At 36.8% G+C, this 6,751-nt stretch overlaps 1 non-coding gene across 1 annotated transcript; it reads right to left on the bottom strand.

The window, feature by feature from the left end:
• Window positions 1-2,214: 2,214 nt before the first annotated feature.
• On the bottom strand, window positions 2,215-2,286 carry Smp_tRNA_01136_Val_TAC.1.1. Its single transcript has one exon. It is a non-coding gene (tRNA).
• Between the last annotated feature and the right edge of the window lie 4,465 nt (window positions 2,287-6,751).

The raw sequence follows: 6,751 nt of genomic DNA, 5'->3' as shown, positions 1-6,751 counted from the left end.
TTGATCAGTTGTGTCTCCGAGTACCATTGTGTGCTTTCCCGCATCATACAGATTACGCGCATCTCTCACTGCTCGACAATAAAATACATGCAGGATCCATCAACCATTGACGAATGAATGTCGACTGCGAGTCACTTGTCATGGGTTGTCACAGAAATTGACACTCCTATCAGCAGTCAATCCTTCCTACACTCGACTTCAGCCTCAACGACTCATCACACTGTCTACTCTGCACACTGAGTCTCATAGTCGAAGACTCAACAGATCACACAATCACACTTGTACAATCAGTCCGTCATTACGTGAATCGGATATTTGTTCAGTTATTCAGTGCTTCCGTGTTTCTCTCCATGTGTTTGTCCGACAATGTGTCAGCCCGTTGTCTGTTGTTCATGGTGAGTGAGGTAGGGGAATTGATGAACCGTCTCACTTGTTTAATGGCGTTCAGTGCTCCTCGGAGTTGGATATCTAAGTGTGACAGTAGGTGAAGTGGACTGTTCAATGAGGGAACTGGTCTATCCGACTTCACTCGAAAGATTGCATCTATTTAGCTAGGTGTATTGCGTATTAAGACTCACGTGGCCACTCGATACGGGTGATCACAGACTTACCAGTCATCGTGTCGACAGTCGGACGTCAACCACACACCGGCGTACTCGTGGTGAGCACGACCGACGTGGATGTCTTTGACTGCGTCAGCTTGTTGTACACTGTTGGCAGTGTCGGGGAGTATGATGTGTCTCCAGTGTGAGGAGTGTAGTTCGTGATGTGCGTCGACAGGTGTTGTTTGTCAAAAGCCTGGTTCGGCCCGGGTTCGAACCGGGGACCTTCTGCGTGTAAAGCAGACATGATAACCACTACACCACCGAACCCGATTTCGCGTCAACATCTCGCTCCATCTACCACTCAGCACCGCGTCATCAACACCAAAAAAACAACCACCAACTCACACCCTTCTCGCCCGCTCACACCTATTCACCGAACCTACATACCACCAACCACAAAACTGTCCACATCCAAATACAAATCAATTACAGTGACGAACAATCAAACAATACTTATGAAGACACACAAGTCTAACTGCATCCTTCGTGTTACTGTCGATTCCCTGAGATTCCCATCACTCACGGATCACTTGACCACCAGTGTCGCATCCGTGATGAGGCTGTCGAACCGTACACATCAACCGACATCGGTGGCCACACCAGTCTCCACGACACAACTAACGACGTCCTCAGAAGCAGTCACCACCTTCGAATGATCCAGTTGTGAAAACTTTCTTCAACTTAAGCAAAACTATACAATCTGCTAACATACTCATCACTGATCAGACAACCTGATTCTGAGTAGTCACACGCATACACGAAGGTCAAACTGCTTGTCAGTTATTGGAAGATTGATATGGTGAGATTCACTTGATCAGTTGTGTCTCCGAGTACCATTGTGTGCTTTCCCGCATCATACAGATTACGCGCATCTCTCACTGCTCGACAATAAAATACATGCAGGATCCATCAACCATTGACGAATGAATGTCGACTGCGAGTCACTTGTCATGGGTTGTCACAGAAATTGACACTCCTATCAGCAGTCAATCCTTCCTACACTCGACTTCAGCCTCAACGACTCATCACACTGTCTACTCTGCACACTGAGTCTCATAGTCGAAGACTCAACAGATCACACAATCACACTTGTACAATCAGTCCGTCATTACGTGAATCGGATATTTGTTCAGTTATTCAGTGCTTCCGTGTTTCTCTCCATGTGTTTGTCCGACAATGTGTCAGCCCGTTGTCTGTTGTTCATGGTGAGTGAGGTAGGGGAATTGATGAACCGTCTCACTTGTTTAATGGCGTTCAGTGCTCCTCGGAGTTGGATATCTAAGTGTGACAGTAGGTGAAGTGGACTGTTCAATGAGGGAACTGGTCTATCCGACTTCACTCGAAAGATTGCATCTATTTAGCTAGGTGTATTGCGTATTAAGACTCACGTGGCCACTCGATACGGGTGATCACAGACTTACCAGTCATCGTGTCGACAGTCGGACGTCAACCACACACCGGCGTACTCGTGGTGAGCACGACCGACGTGGATGTCTTTGACTGCGTCAGCTTGTTGTACACTGTTGGCAGTGTCGGGGAGTATGATGTGTCTCCAGTGTGAGGAGTGTAGTTCGTGATGTGCGTCGACAGGTGTTGTTTGTCAAAAGCCTGGTTCGGCCCGGGTTCGAACCGGGGACCTTCTGCGTGTAAAGCAGACATGATAACCACTACACCACCGAACCCGATTTCGCGTCAACATCTCGCTCCATCTACCACTCAGCACCGCGTCATCAACACCAAAAAAACAACCACCAACTCACACCCTTCTCGCCCGCTCACACCTATTCACCGAACCTACATACCACCAACCACAAAATTGTCCACATCCAAATACAAATCAATTACAGTGACGAACAATCAAACAATACTTATGAAGACACACAATTCTAAGTGATCTTCACTTTTATCACCCGGCTTTTTGTTAATGTTTGTAGCGAAGGGGTTTTAGCTCGATACCTTTCACCTGAATTTTTTTTTTATTTTTTCTGCTTTCAATTTATCCTGCTGTTTTTAATATGAATATGAATTTTTTTTATCATTTACCCCTCACTGTATCCTAGCTTTTCTTTGAATCCCAGTTTCGTATTTAGACGGACAGTTTTTCTTCGGTCTAGGAGTTGTAAATCAAAGTTAGCTAATCATCTAGAATACTTTAACCTGGATTTAGTGATAAATCCTATATTTTTCATATAATTGCATTTGTTTAGTTGTATCTGGTTATTGAATGTGAACAAACATCCTGTTTTTTTTGGGGCCCATCAACTATACTCTTACATGCCTCTCAGTTGTTCTTAGTGTTAAAGTAAACTGAATAGTTAAATGATATTCTTTTTCATTTCATATATGTTAATCTTAGCATACAATACAATGAATTAACCCGAAAAATTAGAGCAGTATAATTATTTTGTTTTATCATGGTAACATGAGACATAAAATGATGCATAGTTATATTTCAGGTATAAATAAATAGAAGCAACTGCCTCATTTAACTTCTTTCTGTGATATTTTTAACGTGAAAATACTTGCATTTCACATGGCATCCGACTATTCAAATATTGACCAATCGGTGTTGTAAAAGCAGCATTACGTCCGAACGGAGTGGTACGATTTGTACTGTAATGAGTATTACCCTAAAGTATGATTTTAAAGGAAAAATAGTTAAAACTACATGACAGTTTGAATGTACATATATATATATATATATATATATATATTTGAACGTCCAACGTTATTGTTTTTGTAAACAAAATCAATAAATACTTCAAAAACAAGAAAACGAAGAAATCTATTTTAGAATCATGTTAATAAGTGTCACTATAACATTTTGTCTATGAAATAAAGTTTGTCGGTTTCGAATAGTTTGATTACCTGATAGTGACCAGGTACAGCTAAAAGTAAACCTTGCTGACGAGTGCAAGACAAGACGAAACCCAAGTCCAAAGTTTCACATTGATTCCATCCAACTACAACCTTTATCGGTTTCAATCTAAACTAAATTCAATTGATAAGTATTAGATCTACAGTGCACAATCATAAATCAAACCTTATCGTGATGTTTTTCAGTATAGGGTTGTAAAGATTGTTGAATTTCACTGAAATCACAAACTGATCTAAGTTAGACCTCCACTGAAAGGACGTTTCGTCCTTGTACCGTACTCCTCGGGAGTACGCACTCACGATTCCGCACTCAGGAATCGAACCGAGAACTAAATGTGAAGCCTTTAACATGACTAGTTCCTAAGAATAACCAGCTGTACACTCTCCTAAAAATTTTCATGTTGAGAAGAAATATTCATACTATATATATATCGCTTGTTTGCTTTCTACTCTTTATTTAAATAATTTATTAACATGGAGACTATATATATGTATATATATATATATATATATATATATATAGAACAGATCACATTAGTATACAGAATATTTGTTTTTGTCAACAATGACAAGTTTTTCCTTTATTCATTATCTTTCCACACAAATTATTTAATGAAATTATTATTTGTTGATTTGACAAATTCACATTTAACAAAACAAAAAAAATTAGTAAAAATAGATTAAACATGATGATTATTTTGACGGTGAAATCGATTGTTTGTTTGTTTTTTTGTTTTTACTTGACAACTAATATGTGAGGTAAAATAAAAACAAACAAAACAACCCAACTTTCTTAAATTCATGATCACACTTGGATTGAATTTCAAACGAAATTCTATCTTTTTTTTTTTACATTTCATTGACATTGAAAATCAATTTAATGTAATGGTAGTATATAAAATGAATTATCTATTGAAACTCATCTATTATATTCTGTGGTTGTGCATGACTACACCTTTTACATACAGTAAAAGCTATGAGAATTTGCATTAAAAAAACAACCCAAATTATGCGTCCATTAAAAGTTTATGCTGTATCTTTCTTAAATTTGGATCATTTTATAAGATAATTTAACAATACATTAAGAATTCCAGTTTACATTATGTTCATTTCTGATTCTCATAATTATGTAATCAGTTTATGATGGAACAATTTTTTTTCTTTTATAGTGCCGTGCTTCGTTGATCGTTCACCTCGATAACCGTTATAATACAAATCTTAACGGTGCCTAAAATCAGAAGGCAAAGAGAAGCGGCAGATACAGTTTATTGTCTAATGACGCAGGTCAGAAACTTATAAGCACATGAGTAAATATCAGCGAGCGAAACAAAAAATGACATGCATTGGAGATGGTGGGTAAACCAACTCACTTTAATCAAGCGTTAATCAATATTTATAGTCAGACAAGAATAAATGACAACATGTGATAAATAGGATAAGAAGTGTACACACACCTACGCTCATATATAAAAATGGTTAGGGTTAATAAGTGAATAATTAACAGGGTGAAAACATGACTTATGATGGATAGGTGAATTGACTTGTCCAGAATCTAGAATGAAGTATATAAGCTTGACATATCAACCGATATTACAGTTTGTTTTATGGTTTACTTATTATTATTTTATCGTTATGGATAGCACTAAATGTTCATAATATAGTGTTAATTAATTCATAATCATATGGTTGATATTGATTTTTATATTCAGTCGTGAAATGTACCATCGGGATTGATCAAAAAGAATTTTTTTGTTTAAAGAATAATCATTGAATAACATCATATTAAATTAAGAATAACTTCTTTAAAAGTACTAAGCATTGCTAAGATTTTATATGGAGTACTAGATAACGATAATAGATTGCTTGATGGGGTAGTTAATTTTTATCAACTAAGGTAGTTAAATCGTGTATTACATATGTCTAAACACCACCTACTTCGATGCCTTATGTATGATGGTGTATGAGTAGATTGAAAAAAAGCTAGAGGCGGTCAAACAAATACTTGGCACCAGATCATGGAGTCAATAATAGTTGGATTGAACTACAAACTACCTCGTTCGGTTTCATGCGATTGTTGTAACTAACGCTTGGAGACGTTAAGTGACAGAGACCAAAATCGGTCCCTGTAGTGCAGGTCCAATCACTTCTATTTTCTGAGATCGTGAGTCATATAATTATCTTATGCTTTTTGTTCCACGAATTCATTCTTTTCCTCGAGTCATTTTGCCTATGTCTAGTCTTTTCTACTACCACTAATAGTTATGCTACCCTGACATTTTTCCTAATAACATCAAATCGTTATGTTAACTTGGTGTGGCAACTTGAATCAATACATATATTTTTCATGTTCTTTTTTGCTTATGACTAAATAACTAAAATGACACAACATATTCGTTAACACAATAGAATATCACAATGAAAAGGGTTTTTTTATTTTTACAGATTTAAGCTTATCAATAAAATCATTTGATACAAATATGAATTTCCTGGAGGGTTTTATCGATAATTAATGTTGGCATAATTGTAATATACTTCCAAATCAATCCGAATTAAGATAAAAGCTCTTGATTTTTGCTCGAAGTTGATTGCGATGACAACTTGCATCGTATTTATGAATAGCTTTGTAAAGAGTAGAATTAGTTTAGGATTTATAATTATAGGCTTTTGGTGATTTGGTATGATGAAAGCGAAATTTCATCAAACACTTATTGATTTTGATGAGGATTTAATTAAAGATATAATTTAGTACGAATTCGTCTCTCATGACTTTGTTCAATGAAAAATTTAGATTATATAATCTCATTACTGACAAACTAAATAATAAAATCTTTTGTATTCTTTAAATTGCTTGAAAATGTTAGGGATTTCACTTAAAAAATTTCTAGATCGTTATTTCATGACGCTGTTCCTCGATATTTTGGTAGTCTACATACAAATATTATAAAAGCTGTGAGAAACGGTTTATAAAAGTATTTGTGAACCGACTCAAAGAATTCAAGATAGCCTTCAGCAATAGGATCGGCAAAGCAAAAGCAGCATATTTACAACTGAAGAACATCTGGAACTCAAAACAACTGTCTGTCAACCAACACCCAAGTCAGAATTTTCGATACAAATGTCAAGACAGTTCTACTGCGTGGGGCGGAAACTTGGAGAACTACGAAAGTCATCATCCAGAAGATACAAGTATTTATTAACAGTTGTCTATGAAAAATACTTCGGATCCGTTGGCCAGACACTATCAGCAACAACCTACTGTGGGAAAGAAC

This window comes from Schistosoma mansoni, chromosome 1, assembly GCF_000237925.1.
Source record: "Schistosoma mansoni strain Puerto Rico chromosome 1, complete genome".
NCBI lineage: Eukaryota > Metazoa > Platyhelminthes > Trematoda > Strigeidida > Schistosomatidae > Schistosoma > Schistosoma mansoni.
The sequence above is the reverse complement of the archived record's forward strand: the minus strand, read 5'-3'. Positions and strand labels throughout refer to the sequence as shown.